The following is an 18,856-nucleotide window of genomic DNA, read 5'->3' on the forward strand; positions in this document are numbered from 1 at the left end:
TCCACTAGACTGACGGCTCTGGAAACTTGTATTCTTTTTATACACCGATCAGATACACAAGAATATGCACCAGTGAAAGTTTCCCCACACATTGCCCTGCTAATGTGCCTCAGCCCTGACCGAGCAGGAAGGGTAATTTAATTGTTGTCCTCTTTGTTGAGGCTGCTAACAAGAGTGCCAGGTGTCAGGCACTGTATATCACAAATATTGGTGATATTAGAGTTCAAATAGATACTATTCCTGCTATTTAGATTTGAAAAAGCAGTTGGCATGAGACCTGCTGTGGTTAATGACAGTTTCTCTTAGAATAGAAGCACAGATCATTGAGTTTCCCCCATCCCATATCAAAAGACCCAGTAGCATTTGTGTTGCAGCCAGCCACGCTCCTTCTTCTAAGCCACTATAAAGGAAAAGGGAAAAAAAAATCCTCTAGCCTCTGTTTTGGATGGTGTGAGGGAGGGGTGCAATGCTTATAACTCAGAAATGACTGGGCACTCACAGAGGGTCCAGTCAGTGATGAGCTGCCAAAATCTTAACAACCGGTTCCCTATAAAAAGTTCTGATTTAAGGGGGGGAGCGGGGGAGGGGCTGGGACAGGGGGAGACATACTCGTGGGGCCGGGGGCCCCTGCAGGGCTTGGGGCAAATTGCCCCACTTGCCCCCCGCCCCCCCCACCGGCAGCCATAGAGCTTGCAGCCCCCTCCGCCCTTACCTTGCCGGCAGCTCAAAGCAGCAGGACGACTCTGGAGCTCAGATGAGCTGCCCAGCTGATGCCGGCGGCTGGCCATGCTGCAGCTGGAGGGAAGCGGGGGAAGGGCCGGGGGAGCCTCAGCCTCCCCAGCTGGGAATCCTGGGAGCAACAGGATGGTCTGGCCCACGGACCGGAGTTCTTTGCCCACTCCCTGGCCCTTTAACAACCGGTTCTCCACGGAGGTCTAATTTTAGCAACCGGTTCTTGGGAACCTGTGGGAACCGGCTCCAGCTTACTGATATATTGTTGTCTGATCCGAGTCAAGGCTGGATGAGATGAAGATAAAGTCTTTCTCTGAGTCAGGGTTCATGTTACAAGAGAGCAGTAAAACGCGGCTAATTCTTTAATATCCAGATACTCTCCAGGGGCACACAATTTTCACCTGCAGCTCTTCATCCTTTGGCTTGTGGGGAAAAGGAGAATATAATGTTTGTTCCCTGGGCAGCTCTTCTCTGGGCTCTTGGGTGGTGAAAGACCATCTCTGACCACCATCTCATCTCTTTTGATATTGCCTATTTTCCTGTTGTCCCTCCATCTACTCTTCACAAGCTGATCTGTACCATCTCATGGTTTGCTCATGCTCCCCAATCTGTTTGTATCCATTTACTGTCTCACCTTAGATTGTTAGCATTTTGGAGCAAGGACTGTTAGAAGAGGTTAGGCAAACCTGTCTCTGTTATGTGTTTGTACAGTTAATAATAATCATCTCTGGTTTCAGTGCTCCCACCTATGGCCTCCAAGAGGAGAATGAAGATGACAGAAGAAGGTAGGCCTTTCCCCCCACTCCCTCATCTAAGTACCCCCGTGTACACAGGCCCTGTATCTGAATAGGATAGGGTGACCACATGTCCCAATTTTATAGGGACAGTCCGATATTTGGGGCTTTTTCCTTATATAGATGCCTATTATCCCCCACCCTGCATCCTGATTTTTTTCAAACTTGCTATCTGGTCACCCTAGAATAGGACACATTCTGAATGCAAAGAGCTAGGCACATCTCTCCAAACTGTGTTTTGTGCAGTTCTGATTGATTTTGTGATGTAGAAAACCATCTACTAAAAACTGTAGTGAAACCACAAGGGCTGGTCCCTGAGTAACTATTGGGCAGGGGTGCTGGAACAATTTTAATAGCGGGGGTGCTGCTGATGGAAACCAAGGTACCCATGTATTTGGTGTTTATTATTACTACTTAGAGCCAGGGGGTGTGGAAGCATTTGTAGAACACACAGCTCCAGCACCACTGTCATTGGGTGGTAAAGACTTTCAGTTGACTCCAAACCAGTGACCCAGAGATCAAAGACTATCATAATGCCCAATCTTCTGCATGATCCAGCACTATTAGGGTATGACTACACTTTGAGCTGGGGGTGATTTCCAGCTCGAGGAGACAAACCCATGCTAAAAACAGAATCATAGAAATGTAAAGGACCATGGGAAGTCAGCTAGTCCATCCCCCTGTGCTAAGGCAGGACCAAGTCAGCCTAGATCATCTCTGACCGGTGTTTGTCTAACCTATTCTTAAATACCTCCCAATAACAGGGATTCCACAATCTCTCTTAGAAACCTATTCCAGGGTTTACTATCCTTATAGTTAGCCAAATTTTTTAATATCTAACCTAAGTCTCATTTGCTACAGATTAAGCCCATTTCTTCTTGCCTATCTTCAGTGGACATGAAGAACAATTGATCACTGTCCTCCTTATAACAGCCCATAACACATTTGAAGAGTGTTATCAGGTCCCCTGTCAGTCTTCTTTTCTTAAGACTAAACTTACCCAGTTCTTAAAACCTTTCCTCATAAGTCAGGTTTTCTAAACCTTTTATAATTTTTGTTGCTTTCCTGTGGTCTCGCTCCAATTTGTTGGTATCTTTTCTGAAGTGTGGTGCCCAGAACTGGACCCAGTATTTCAGCTGAAGCCTCACCAGTGCCAAGTAGAACATTACAATTACCTCTCATGTTTTACATACAACACTCTTATTAATCCACCCCAGAATGATATTAGCCTTTTTAGCAACTGCATCACATTGTTGACTTTCATTCAACTTTGTGATCCACTATAACCCCCAGATCCTTTTCAGCAGTACCATTGCCTAGCCAGTTATTCACCATTTTGAAGTTGTGCATTTGATTTTTTTTCTTCCTAAGTAGAGGTATTTTGTCTTTATTGAATTTCATCTTGCTGATTTCAGACCAATTCTCCAATATATCAAGGTCCTTTGAATTCTAATCCTGTACTCCAAAGTGGTAGCAACTCCTTCCAGATTGGTGTCATCCGTAAATTCTATAAGCATACTCTCTACTTCATTATCCAAGTCATTAATGAAAGTATTGACTAGTACTGGACCCGGGACAGAGCTCTGCAGAACCCCACTAAACATATCCTTTGATTTTGATGGTAAACCACTGATAACTACACTATGAATATGGTCTTTAAACCAGATTTGCACCCACATTATAGCAATTTTTATCTAGACCACATTTCCCCAGTTTGCTTATCAGAATCTCATGTGGGTCTGTGTCAAAAGCCTTACTAATACCAAGACATATCACACCTACTGCTTCCCTTCAACCAGTAGGTCAGTAACCCTGTCAAAGGAGGAAATTAGGTTGATTAGACATGATTTGTTCTTGAGAAATCCATTTTGGCTATTGGTTATAGAGGAAAAGAAAAAGTCATTTCCCATGGACTGCGCCTTGATGTGGTGGAAAGGCTTGCGTGCCCCCATGACTCCGAGAGCTATGCTGGTGGGTGCATAACTCCTGGTAAGGTCACCTACACTAGCCATGTTGAAGGGTAGGCCCTCTCTGGGAGGGGATTGATGACCTGCACCTGTTTAAAAAAAAAAAAAAAAGCAAAGTCATTAGGAAAACCTACATGTAACTGGGTTGGCTGCTTCTTGTGTGCCCCCTTGTGGCCTAGCTTCATGCTACAGGTAGCCTGCCTCACTTTCCCCTTTTGGACTATTCAAGAAACTGAAAAAATATTTTTATCCATACCCACCCCTCTGAGATTGTATTTGATTAAACTATCAAACATTCAAAATAAATTTTTCAAGTCCATCCATAATCTACACAAATAAAGGTTTCTCTTCCTCCCAGGCCTGCCTGCTTTGGCAGGCCACTCCCAGGCCCTTTATAGCACAGGTGCACCCCTTTCCCCGTAATTGACTCATTTGGGAGCATGTTCTCTGGCACTGAGGAGCTGGACCTATTTTCATCACAGGGGCCAGTCACCCTGTGGCACTACGATACTGCTCAGTTCAACAAACTCAATCCAACTCAACTCAATTCAAATAGACCTAGAAGAGAGATGATGCTAAGTGGTCAAACCCACAAGAAAGCTACTCCACTGAGGAATTTGCTCTCTCCTAAATACATTAACAAAATTGGTACATGGAATGTGAAGACGCTATATGAACCTGGTAAACAGTGAGAGTAACAAAAGAAATGGACAGATATGCTTTAGGCCTAACTGAAAACAAGACAAGTTACTTTGTCAGCTGAACACATCCTACTACATTCTGGACTACGAAATGCCACTGATGTTCACAGAGAGATGTGGGTCTGATACTATCAAGGAGGGCAGCTAAAAGCCTGATAAAATGGTCACTAGTTTTGGAAAGAGAGGGCAATCAATTGGTTAAAAAGTGGAAAGGCTCCAGGTCCAGATAACATTCCAAGGGAGATTCTTAAGGGAGACTTGAAGAACACAGTAGACATTTTATTAGGTCTCTTATGATAGATATGGGAAGAATAAAAATACCGAACAAGTGGAAAAGGGTTATATAGTAAAGCAACCAAAGAAAGGGGACCTCAACTAACGTTAAAACTGGAGAAGCATTCAATTGCTGTCTATTGCGAGTAAGGTATTTACATGCTTTATTCTAGACAGAATAAAGAAGGCAGTAAATTTAAGGTTATGCTAAGAATAGGCAGGATTCAGACAGGAGAAATCATGTGTAGATCACATAGTAACCCAATTTATCATCATAGAACTGTTAATTGAACAGCAGTCACTGCTTTATATGAATTTATAGATTTCCAAAAAGTCCTTGATATAGGGGCTAGGACAGATTTATGGAAGTTGTTATGCCACTATGGAATCTCTCAAAAATTTGTGAACATAATTAAAAGCTTCTATGAAAACATGACATGCCAAGAAATACATAATAGCAAACTGACTCAACCATTTGAGGTTACTATGGACATCAGACAAGGATGTCTTATATCACCTATGATCCTTTTACTGGTAGTGGACTGGGCAATGAGAGAGGCCACAGAACAACCAATGGGCATACTGTAGACTTACACAGAAGTCAGACGGCCTAGACTTTGCAGATGACTTCAACTTGCTATCCTATACCTATATGGACATGTAAACCAAAACAAATGATCTCCTATGCACAATTAGTAGGGCTGAAAATCAAAACTGAGAACTAAAATCATGAGAATCAACACACAAAAAGAGACACCAATAATACTTTCTGGGACTGACTCAAAAGAAGTCTGATATTTCACGTATCTTGGTAGCATATAAGTACAACAGGTACAACAGATAAAGACATGAAAGGCAGAATAGCAAAAGCCACACATACATTTGTTTCAGAGTAGTAGCCGTGTTTGTCTGTATCCGCAAAAAGAACAGGAGTACTTGTGGCACCTAAGAGACTAACAAATTTATTTCAGCATGCTCGGGGGTCGCGTAACATACATTTGTAACTCTGAAGCTGATCTGGAGAAACAGAAATATTGCCCTTCAAATTAAACTTTGAATATTTAAGACCATTGTAAAGTTGGTCTTACAAAAGAGCGCTGAAGCTTGGAGAGTTAAAGACCTTAGTAGCTTAACTCCAAGTTTTCATAAACAGCTGCCTTCGACATATCCTCAATTTCAGATGACCAGAATAAAAATCAGAAAGAAAGAACTTTGGAGAAAGACAAAACAGAAACTGATAGGACAGAAAATTAAGGAATTAAAATGGAGATGGCTATGACTAATATGGAGGAAAGACCTGAATAACATAACAAAACAGGCAAGGGACTTGGAATACCCAGGGCAAGCGGCAACAAGGTAGACCAAGGCTAACATGGTAATTCACAATAGAAGCAGACTTGAAAGCTATTAAAATTACATGGAAAGAAGCTAAGACTACAGCAGGAGACTCAAAAATAGAAGGCAGTGGTGAAGACCTTATGCTCTGTGTGGAATGGAGAGGTATAAGATTGTAGCTGTGGGAACACAAGCAGTGGGACAGACTAACCGCTGTATACATACCGATCCAAGACGCTAGGCATCTACTCAGGGTGATAAGTGCCCCTGATCCTTCTCCCAGCCCTGCTCTGTTGCTCCCACCACTGCCTAAACCTTCTATTTTTAACACTCTAACTCAATCAGAGCTAGCACAGGTATGTCTCCTTGAGCTGGGAATTATGCCTCCAGTTTGAAGTGTAGATGTCTCCTAAATCCCTTCTCTCCCCAGGTATATTTATAAAGTCATTATTTCCTGAAGTATTTTTAGTTCTGCTGTATCTTGGTCCAAAAGATTATATAATAAAGCTCTAGTGTTATCATCATTCATCCTCTAAGCACATTACAAAATATTTGCCCCTTGTATTCACATACTGTTATGAAATAACATAATTAAGTACCTTTTTCAAGATTAAAATATCCAGCCATCTCCTCTATATAAAACTTCAAGAGTTAATTTCCTTAAAGTGAGTATTATGAAGCATTGGTAGATTCAGTAGGGGGAAAAAAACTGTGAAAATACGCAGAATTTGTTTCAGGAGATATGCAAAAATGGCAACCCCCCATATAGTTAAAAGATCAAGGGAAGGAATGAAAGATTAAGCAGCAGATGAGATAATAGACAAGATAATTACAGAGCATTAAAGCCTCCGATTTATTTTTAAGATGTTCAAGCTCTATTTAGAAAAGCCCATTGCTAACTTTTGTGAAGCTAAAATGAATTGTCCTCAAATATTGAACAGTAATGTGACTGACGGAGCCAAAATTTCATCATTTCATTTTGTAAAACAGCCCGTACAGTGACTGGCCATGGGGTGCAACAGTGGCACAACTGGGAGATGTGTTGTCTGAAGGAAATGGTATCTCAGGCTTTCAGGTAGCAAACCCCAAAATACCACATGGTGGGGGAGGGTCACCTTCAGTGAAGATGAATGTGGAGGGTGATGGAAGCCATGGTGCTCTTCAGCATTCTCAATAATTTACAACAATAGGCATCATCTCACAAGTACTTGGAATCATTTCACAAGGGAGCCAAACAGACCCCCTTCTTACCACTGTCAAATTATCACTCTGCTTTTGTGTAGAAAAGGAAAAGGACGGTAATTCAGGGGCAGGGGATGGGTAATTAAATGCCAGAGCTATGGTCACAGAAGTATAACTGCAATGACTCTGATATGTGGACTACGGACAGAAAATCAGGAATTGCATTGATGGATTTGGGGAGTAGGCAGAATTTAACTGATGGATTGGAGACGAGAAACTATGTATAAAATAAACTAGATGGAGAGGAGGCACAAATTGATGGGAGAAAGTGGAAGGGCCAGAAAATGGACTTTTAGAGGGACAAATGTAGTGAATGGATTTGTGAGCAGTGTGTGTATGTGTGGAGTGGGGATAGAATCAAAGAACTGATGGTGTAAGTTAAGAATTGGGGCTGAAAAAGGAAAAATTGATAGGGTAGCAAAAGAAGAGGATATGGAAAGGAAGGACAAAGTGAATTTGGGAAAAGTTAATGGATTTTAGAGAAACATGGGAGGGAACAGATAGAAGAGAGATTTGGAATCAGGAAGAAGAGAGAAATTAAGGGAGACAGAAAGGAGTGAAAGATGAAAAGAACAGAGAGGGGGGTAAAAACTGGGATGGAGGAAGAATGTTTTTGTGTGTTTAGGAAATAAACAAGGACATTTGGGGCCCATTGCTTGTGGCATGCAGTGTTTTTTGTTAATTGATTATAACATAATTTGCTATTGGCAGGTTAGTCTGATTAGGAATTCAAAATAAATTCCAAGTAGAATTCTTTCATATATGTTTGTTTGCTTTGAAATGCTCTAAGATCTTAAATGCACAAATTTGCACCTGACACTTACATTTTCTAGGGGAAGTCCCTAAGATTGCACCCCAATTTAATTTTTAGATGCCTTCAACATATCCCAAAAATCTGCCACCTCTGTCTAGGCTCAGACACATCAGATTAGAGTTTAAAAGTTAAAAACATGGTAGCAGTGGTCAGAGTAGAGAGACGCACAGCAAGGAAGAGAGTTTCTAGGTGCTGCTTTGTTTTCCTAGCAAATAGGCAGCACGGACCACTAGGAAAGCTGGATATCCAGACAAAATACCTTGCACAAGCACAGATGCACTGAAAGCAAGAATTTAGTCAGTGTATAGAGCTGACCATAGAGGATAAAGATCAGACAATGAAGGTAAAGCTCTTTCACTGTCTCAATATGGAAAAAGAAGAAGTGAGTGAAACACTCTTGCTGCCAGCATTAATTCCTGAAACACTGGGACAATTGGTAAACTGTCTGAGTACTGTGACCCCAGACAGAATGAGACCGTAGAGAGATACCAGTTTTTTTGTTACCCAAAACCAAGAAGCAGAAGAGGGAATAGCTTTTTACATAATAGAACTGAGAACTCTGACATCCACATGTAAATTTGGAGATATAAAAGATTCCATAAGTAGAGACAGAATTGTTTGTGGGACAAGTGACTGAAAAACCTTATGTGTTGAGAGAAACCGTTCTAATGCTAGAGAAATGCCTCCAAATAGCAAGGGCAGCTGAACTGTCCAGGAAAAGGATAAAAACAATGACAGCCATTAGTGACACACAACTACACAGTATTAAAGAAACCCAGGAAGCAGAGAGAGACTGATGAAGAATGCAGGCATCATGGTCCAGTGTATATACTGTAAAAATCAGCATGTAAACCAGAAAGAAAAATGCCCAGCCTATGGGCAGCAGTACAAAAGGTGTGGGAAACAACCACTTGATGACCTACCAGCAGCTATGTCAAGAATTTAAAAGCGGCAGTATATTAAGTGATTAAAATTGTCCAGCTTTCCAGTGAAAAGGAAGATACCTGTGGGGTGACTTTAGCAGGACCAAAGACTCTTAATATACATGCACTACCAAAGAAGGTTGCCAGCTAGTCAACTGCCATATTTGCAGTTATACTTTTGGATCTACAACCAATTCAAGTCCAGCTGGATTTCAGAGCCATCTGCAGTGTAATCCCAGCAACGCTGATAAGCAGCAATATTAGACTGGAAAAATGTGGCCAAATGCTGGTGATGTACAATAAACCATTCTGTGGCCCGTGGGCAAATGCAGGTTGTTGATAAGAAACCCATGACGCAAGAGACGTTGTTGTTTGGAGTTTATAGTAGTTGACATGCCAGAGTACCACCTACTGCTGGACTGCAGGGCAGTGCAAGCCATGGATATGATCGCAGTACAAAACCAGAATATCCTCAATGTGAAACAGGAAGGAGAACAGTCACCACGGGTCCTGTCCAGCATTCTAACAGAATATAAGGATATATTTCAAGGAGATAGATACCTAGAGGCCAAGCTGAAGCTAGAAATAAACCCCCATATGTAGCCTGTGAGACTTCTGAAACACAGAGTTCTGTTAGTCCTCTTGAAGCCATAGAAGAAGGAGCTGGCATGTTGCGTTGCAGTGCTTCTCATGCGGGCATGGACAGAGTCCAACAATCAATGTGATTATAACTTCATTGGATAATTGTCATCCTGTACAACTTTCTGATTTATTATCCTGTTCATCTGCCAAGTTAGCCTGGCAAGCCTGCAAAGAAGAGGCATCATTACACCTGCTGAAACTTGCACAGAGTGGATCAGCAGTGGTGAGAACCTTCAGTTAACTGAGGATTTCCAATGAGCCAAAACCATTTACAGAGCACTGAAAAGAAGTATCTGCCCATTACCAGTGATTGAGGATATATTACGTCATCTATCCAGGGCAAAAGTATTCATTCTTTGTGATGTCAAGGATGGGTTATAGCATATTGAGCTAAATGAGCCATCCAGCCACCTGACAACATCTGCCATACCTTTCGGCAAGTACTGCTGGATACGAATGCCTATGGGCATTAGCCCAGCCCCAGAGGTGTTCCAGTGTAAACTGAATTAAGCACTAGAGTGAGTCCCAGGTGTCAAGATTGTAGCTGATGATGTTCTTATTGTAGGAGATGAGATACCAAGGAAAAGGCAATCCAAGACCATGACACCAAGCTCTGACAACTTGTAAACAGATGCCAGGAGCAGAATATGCATCTAAATGCAGACACATTGAAGATGAGGTCAAGCTGGACATTTCTTGACTTCTGATTGACTACAGCCAGACCCTGAGAAACTGAGAGACAATAAGGAAATGCCCAGACTAACGGCTGCAAAAGGAGTCCAGTGATTTATAGGAACAGCTGATTATCTTTCCATATTCTGCGTATGTCTATGAGAAACCTGTGAACCCTGTGTACGCCTATCAGAAATCTTTGAGACCGTTAACACACAACAACAACAAGGAGTCCAGTGGCACTTTAAAGACTAACAGATTTATTTGGGCATAAATAAATCTGTTACTCTTTAAGGTGCCACCGGACTCCTTGTTGTTTTTCTGGATACAAACTAACACAGCTACCCCCGATACTTAACACAAAATGGTGCAGTGTGCAGATTGTCAGAGACCAAGAACAGCCATTTGAAAGAGTAAAGGAAATCATAAGCATGAGACCAGTCCTAAATTATTACAACTCTGCAGAGCAGCTACAACTATATCGTGATGCTTCAGAAGGAAGCCTAGGAGCAGCACTGATGCAAAGCCAGCAGCCCATAGCATTTGCTAGTAGACCCAGCAACAGACACAGAAAGGGGATTTTTGCAGAAAGAAAAGGAGGTACTGGCTGTACTCTTTGGTATGGAATAATTTCATCAATTAACCTTTGGGCACCAGGTAGACCTGCAGTCTGATCATAAGGCATTAGAAAGCATCATGAAGAAGTCACTGTTGGGTGCATCCGAGTGCAACACGTTATTGAGATGTCAGTGCCATGAGGTGAGGATAAGGTACAGCCCAACAAAGTCACAGCTGGCAGCATATACACAGATGGCTCTGTGGAACAGGAGAGAGTTTGTCAACATGCTACAATACCTGTGCATCTCTCATGGGAGGCGCCAGGCAATCCAACAAAACACCGAACAGGATGAGGTGCTACAGGCAGTAAAATGATTCAGACTTCCAGGGTTGGGTCGGATCAAAAGAAGCAAGTGCCACAGGAGCTTACCTCCTACTACCGGATGAGGGAGGGGTTGGATGTGTAAGACATGATTTTATTTATGGGGAACCAAGCAGTAATCCCAGAAAATTTAAGAGCTGATCCCATGAGACAGATACATGCTTCACAGCTGGGTAGAGGCATGCTTGAAATGATCCAGGAATGTATTTTCTGGCCAGGCATGAATGGCAACAGAGAGCATACCTGGAACAGTGCAAAGTGCATAAACGGTGTAGTGGTCCACAACAGAAGGCGACTCTACAGCCTCATGAAATCCCAGCCCGATTCTGGGACAAGATCAGGACAGACTTGTTCACTTTTAATGACAGGAACTCCTAAAATTGGGAATGGCAATATCTGATGCTTTTGCTAGGCAGCTTTTTTTTTGAGAGGCGATTATAAATCTTAAGAGATAAAAATAACAATATGAAGGACTCATTGTACAAGTCTTGTAAAAGCCTGCAAAACCAGTAGAAAGAAATCAATTAGAATTACCATGGCAACAACCAACAATTTTACATGCAAGAAGGAAAGAAAATAAAACAAGGAAACTAACAAAACAGAAAATGATTGAAATAATATGGGATTTTAAATAAACATGGTAGAGCAGAGTATCAAGAATGTGAGAGTCTGTCATTCATTTAAAATATAATTTCAGATGAGGCAAATGTTTTGCATTCTTATTGATGAAGGGTGAAATCTAAAATATTATTGATAAAGTTTAACTATGTATGGAAGATTAAAATTTTTTTCAGGAAACAGGTCTGGCAAAGTAGAAACGTAATATAAAATGAACCTAATAAATCCATCCGATCTATGTGTGTGTCGATTGGTTTTTGTTTTGTTTTGTTGTTTTCTCATTAAATAAGAGTACAGAAAAATTGAATTATGAAAAAGTATATACCATATTTTATACCTACAATTTGAGAGTCAATTTAATAATCTATAGAATGCTAACATACTGTAGAGCTTGATTCTACATTCCCTGTCTACTCCAAACTCCTATTGTAGCCAAACGGGAATTTGATATGCAGAGTTTGCCCTTTTTATCAGAGGTTCTCAAACTGGGGGCCACAGAATGTATTCTGGGGGCAGGGCTGAGAAGCTTTAGGGAAAAAACTTATTGTGCACATTTTACCCATAGCGATGAAGAACTAGCAAAGATGATTCCTCCAGACATATCAGGTCCTCAGATGGCACTGTACATTTTGACGAATTTCTGTTAAGCTTGTGCAGCATTATACAAAGTCGTTGCCATCTGTAGGTTAATCAGTTTGCTACGACACGGTATGTACATTTAATTGTAAGCATCGACCACAATTGTGTTTTTGCTTTTGCTCTTATTACAATGGCTCATTCATGCAATTTGTGGAATTGCTCTGCTCCAAAAAACAGGTGCACCCATCACACTAATAACAACAGTGTGATGCCAGTAAGCAGTATCTCACTTAAAATTTACATTGCTATATGCTTAAATAGCTCTGTTTGAATCAATGCCTTACTGTTTTTAATATTTAGTGAGGGTTGCATGTTGATTTTTGTTATTGGTATATGTACTTGTGTGATGAGAGTGGGGGGCATGTTAAATGACTATAGACACAAAGAAGGCGAGCTCAAATACGTTTGAGAACCACTGCTTTATATATCAATCATTCAACAAAATGATTAGAGACCAAATTCTGCTCTCTGTTCAACCCTACTGAAGTCTTCAGGGCAAATCAAACATTAAACACTATTGCTTTTAAACCCTGTACTGTAGTTACAAATGTGCACTCACCAGAAGGGCCTTCTCCGCTTTCAGGGTCAGGGATCCCGCTTTGGGAGGGTATTGGCTCCAGGGTGATGAACAGGTCTGGCTGCTGGGGAGAATGTTTTCACCACTTGCATCCTGCACATTCTCCTCCTCCTCCTCTTCCTCATCCACAAAATCCTCCTCTGTGTTGTGTGAGACTCCCCGCTTTCAGGTGTCCACGGACAGTGGTGGGGATAGTGGTAGGGTCCACCCCTACAATGCCATGCAGCTGATCATAGAAGCGGCATGTATGGGGTTCTGACCCAGAGTGACCGTTTGCCTCCTTTGTCTTTTGGTAGGCTTGCCTGAGCTCCTTGACTTTCACGTGGCACTGCTGTGTGTCCCTGTTGTAGCCTCTGTCCATCACGTCCTGTGTGATTTTGGCATATATATCAGCATTTCTTCTTTTTGAGTTCAGAGTTCTGCTTGCACAGATTCTTCTCCCCATACAGCAATTAGATCCAGTGACTCCCATTGGCTTCATGTTGGAGCTTGTTTGCGATTCTGGGGGGACTGCATGGTCACCTGTGCTGCTGAGCTCGCCACGCTGACCAAACAGGAAATGAAATGCAAAAGTTCCCAGGGCTTTTCCTGTGTACCTGGCTAGTGCATCGGAGTTGAAAGTGCTGTCCAGAACAGTCACATTGGAGCATTCTGGAATAGATCCCGGAGGGCAATACCATCAATTTGCGTCCACACTACCCCAAATTCGACCCAGCAAGGTTGATTTTAGTGGTACTCTCCTCGCCAGGAAGGAGTACAGAAGTCGATTTTAAGAGCCTGTAGTGGCTCGCCTTCTTTGTGTAGTGGGGTGGTCACCCTGCTCCGGCCCTGAAGGGGTTAAAGCAGACTCCAGCAGAGGGCTCCAGCTGGGAAAAGGTAGGCTGATGGGGAAAGCAGCCACAGCTATGGCCAACTTAATCAGGGCCCAGCTGGCTCTTATAAGAGGGTTGTGGGCCAGAAGCTAAGCCACACTATCTCTCTCTAGCTTCTTGAGAGAGAAGGACCTGGCTGCAGTAGCGCAGCTGTGGGGGGAGAGCAGGGGGAGCGGCCGCTCCCCTGAGCACTCACTCGACGCTTCCCAGCATGTCCGGGTCTTCAGCAGCACTCACTTTGGGCTCTGCTGCGTGCTTTTTGTGGAGGTGGTTCCTGCGGCCAGTGCTTCTCCTGCTCCCCCTGCCCTTGCTTTGTGGAGGCCGGATGATGCGCCTCCCTGTGCCTGCTGCGGGGCGCCTGCTACCTTGCTTGGCTGAGGATTAATCCAGCATGAGTTTTCCACAGGCAGCTCCGGGTCGGCAGCAATTTGGCGGCGGGTGCTTCAGTCGCTCCGGGTCTTCAGCAGCGGGTGCTTCAGTCGCTCCGGGTCTTCGGCAGCAATTCGGCCGTGGGTAATTCGGTGCGGTGGGTTCTTCAGTCTTTGACGGCAAGACTTGGGTTTTACTTTCTTTTTCTTTTTTTTCTTCGCTGCTTCGCAGCGGGTGGCACCTTTTGTATATGTTCGCTCCCCGTGCTCTTAGAACCTGGCTACACCACTGTCTGGTAGTTGAGAAGGGTACCTGAGGTGGAGCAGTTCTGGGGAAGGGCAGAGGGAGCTGGGGAGATCCAGCCAGGAAAAACCTCAGGCTGCAGGCCTTGCTAAAAGTGCCAAATAGGTACTGGGGCTGCAGAGGGGAAGCCCAGAGATAGGCAAAGGCAGCAGGTCCTAACCCCCTTGCCAATGATGAGTGGTTTACAGACTGCCATTGTCCCCAGGGAGCGGGGGCTAGATGATGACTGGCAGTAGCCACTGAAGCAAGGTGGGTCTAGAGGCTGGGGGTTCCCCTGGGAGGGGAGATCCAGAGCGAGGGGGTACTGTGGTGGGCAGAATCCCTGGGCAAAGGGCACCGGGATCTGAGAGGGACACGGGGGCCAGCAGCAGGCAAGACACCGGCCTGCAGAGGGCGCTCCGGGCTGGAAAGAGCTAATTCCCGAGACAGCCAGCAGGAGGCGCTGTGCCAGTGAGGTGTCACCCCACCACAGAGCCCTTTAGGTTAACAGAATGGGGTTGCTTGTGTAGACGCATTCATTATAAAATTAAAACCTAACACGGCTAAATTCAACCTAACCCTGTAGTGTAGACCAGGGCTTAGATTTTACAGTAATAGAGCATTACAGAAATTCATAATATAAATTAGATAGACTAATAGCTGGGAGATGCGGTTCAACTGTTTTCTGGGTAGGTCATGAGCTTCAAGGAAAGCTCAAGATTCATCCATAGCTAACCAAGAACTTGTCAGAAGTTCTCCAAAAAGGCAAGGTAAGACATAAAGGAGAAGTACATTACTCCACCAAAGAAAATATTTTTATTTTGTGCTTTGAAAGCTGTGAGGCTTGTAAGGTGGTGTTCCAAGTTATAAGTATTTCATATGTTGGTGAAAACCTCCATTTTCCAATTGGGTTTAGCAGCAGCAGCATGAAAACAGTCTTGCTGCAGAGTAGGAGAAAATTGAAGTAGAGCAAAGTTGAGGCAATAACCCAAAGTAAAACAAGAGCAGAGGTTAGCTAAGAAAAGTCTGAGCAGCAGAGGGGAGTGACTAGCATTTACAACACTGGAGAGAAATTCTAGAAACCTGAGGAAAGGGGATACACAACAGCCAGGGCAGTAACTGAAGAATAGGTAGCTAGTAAACCAGCAAACCACTGGATTCTAATGGAGGTTTTAGAGACAAAAAGTCTAAATAAGGACAATGGAATTAAGAAAAGAAAGCAACCAAGAGAGAAAAATCTCCTAAGAAGGTGAATATTAGGCACAGGCTAAAGTTAGAGGAAATTACAGGACCTGTAGAGAACAAAAGTAGACCAAGTAGAAGTCAAAATAAGGTGAGAGGCACAGTCAAGAAAAATAATGTAGCTTGCCCAAAAAGATAATAGAGGAATGTTGTAATTAGGGTTGCTACTTGCAACAATTTTGAAAATGAAATGCAGGATAATTAGCTTTTACATTGTTATAGGCAATCTGTACAAAATTTTCTTAATCTTACATTATTGATTGGGTAGCTGTGACCCAAGGACCCATTGATGCCAAATGACAGAGGGCACGGAGGTACCAGGGATCCAGTGTGTTCACCAAAAGGAGTCATGTGAGATCTCTAATAAAAGCCTGTGCCCCACTGCTTATGTAAGGAGTTATGTATATACACTGAAAATTATATCCTTAAGGTCTGTGTCTAGGGACTGGTCATCAGCAAAGATGAAAACAGTTTTCTTTCAGGCAAGAAACATTGATCCATATGTGTGTTTATATGTAAATTAAGGATTGTATGGTTCATAGTGGGCCTCCGAGGTTCACCAGTCTGAACTAAATGCTGGTTCAAAATGCTGGAGAGAACATCTGGTGAGAAAAGCTTCTTTGGACAGGAGGATAATTTGCACATTTACATTTAGTCTCTAGAAAACAAGTTATGATTTTGTTTTATATGTAACCATTTGTTTCCAATATTCTTACTCATTATTGCTTGAATCTCTGTTCTTTGATGAGAAACGTATTCTTGTTTGTACTATCACTATGAATGTATCTAATTGCTGTGTGTTCAGCAGAGGTGTGTTCTAAGATATAACTAGCAAGCTGTCACTTGCATCTGAAGAAGTGGGTATTCACCCACGAAAGCTCATGCTGCAAAACGTCTGTTAGTCTATAAGGTGCCACAGGATTCTTTGTTGCTTTAGCAAGCTGTGGTGCACTGTTCCTTTGGGAACAGCAGGCCTGGTAATTCTGTGAGTGTTCAGTGGATAAGGGACTGGACACTATGGGGAATGCTTGGAGGATTTGGAGGTTGGGGTGTGCTTATCACTACTTGTACAGAGGCCTCCAGAGGCCTGGAAGGCAGTGCTTGTGTTGCCAGAGGATGGTGATTTCAGAGAGGAGAGGCAGGGCTGAGGCAAGAAAAGAGACTGAAAGAGAGCAGTTAGTTGGAGGTGAGGAAGAAAGACCAGATGAGAGGAAGAAAATATCGAGACACATGGGGTCGGGGGTGGGGGGAGGGTCGCCGGCAGAGCAAAAAAAAAAATCGGGCGGAGTGCCGCGAAATATCAAGACAAATTGTGTCCCGACCAATGTTTGGTCGGGATGCAGACAAACACCTAAATATTGGGACAGTCCCAATTTTATCAGGATGTCTGGTCACCCTAGTTGGAGGCTAGATGCAGGGGACTAAGCTAGCCTGTGCAGGATTAGAGCACTCAGAAGAGAGTCCAAGGAGGTGAGCAACAGGTTGCTAACTAATCACAGAGAGAGAACAAATATTAAAGCTAAGGAGGCCTATACAGAGGACAAAAGTAATGTTGAGTGGCAACCCTCATTGGGAGTCTGAGGGAGACTCTTAATAGTCTCCTACCATTTTCTCTGAGAAGTTAGGGACTTTAGAGATTTGCTTTTTTCCACCAGAAGCCCCATACAGTGCACAGGAAACTTCACATGCTAAATCTGTTGTTTATACCACACAATATTTACAACACAGTTGTTGGTGCTAAGAGACTCTGTTTAATCCTTTTACAATCAAAGCAGTAGTGAGTGAAAAACGGGAGTACTTCTGGTTTGTCATACACAGTGTGTGTCATTAGAAATGGCATGTCAATGCAGAATAGCAATCTGCTGTAAATAAGCATTATATCTTATAGAGTGACTAGTCAAGGCTTTTCCATCAATGCTGCTATCTACAGAAAGATGCACACAAAGGGCAAATTTCAGTGGAGTATAGGCCTTGGCTGGCCCTTTGAACAGGAGTGAATTTCACCTGAGGTGAATACATTCATAAAAGCCTTATTAAAGCCAGAGTATGAGATTTTCACCTGAAGAGTTTCTGGGAAAGAAAGATATGTATTTTTAACTCAGTGTGGCAGATCTAGTTGTTTTGTTTTTGTTTTTAAATTATCGGTATTGTTTACTTAAAATTTTAAAACTATACTAAAATAAATGCAAAACCAAATGTAAAACACAACTGAAAGAATGCAAGGATTGTTCATTCATATTGGTTTCTGTAACAAGCATCCCACAGTGGTCTCTGTGTGCCGAGGAAAGTGTTCTTCCAATGAGTCTCAGCTGAGATTAGCTCTTAAACTGGGAATCTAGCAATGGCTAGATCTGCTAGGGTTAGGACAGCTTTGCACTGCCAGAGGAAAGCTGCTGCAATGTGGCTAAAGATCTGGCCTAAAGTTTTGCAAATTTTCTAAAATACAGTAGAATATCAATAGTGACTGACAGTAATGGAGTGTCAGGGTTTTGCTAATTAACTAATCTAAGCCAGTCTATTAATAACATCTGCCACTTATACTTTTTTAATTGTGTTTGCCTTTATTTATTTGAATTTGAAACCTCTGTCCGTGGTCTGAGAGCAAACCCTGTAGCTACCATTGCATTACTGTCAAGTGGCCCTTTTCTGCTTTTCAGTAACTATGTTCCCACCTTTTCTATTGAGTATGTGAGGTTCCTCCCATGAACTTCAGAGAATGTCTTTCTAAAATCTTTAAGATTACAAAACCTCTGGTTTCTTGGAAGCAGAAATCTGTTTGATCCAATGGACAAGCCACATAACTGTACAAATATTTCACTCTTATTCCTGCCCTCTCTCTGTTAAACCTGGGTTCCTCGGACCTCAAGAACAGAAAGACAGAGAAACAAGTCAATGGGAGGAGAAAGGAGTATTTAAGGGGTTATATTATGAGTAGTCCATTCAAAAAGAGTTCCACTGATTGCAATTTTATATAAGTAAGGGTTGCAGAAATAGGCCCAATAGCTGGAAGTGAGAACCACATATGTTTATCTACAAAAACTTAGAGTTATGGTTGGCTCAAGTGCATTTCCTATCCAGTCCATCAATAGAAATCAGGACATCACTAGTTAAGTGATCTCTGATAAATTGTTGGGCAAAAGTCAACATGGTTTCTGTAAAGGGAAATCATGTCTTACTAATCTATTAAAGTTCTTTGAAGAGGTCAACAAACACATGGACAAG

This window comes from Mauremys reevesii, linkage group 6, assembly GCF_016161935.1.
Source record: "Mauremys reevesii isolate NIE-2019 linkage group 6, ASM1616193v1, whole genome shotgun sequence".
In the NCBI taxonomy this organism is placed as follows: Eukaryota; Metazoa; Chordata; order Testudines; family Geoemydidae; genus Mauremys; species Mauremys reevesii.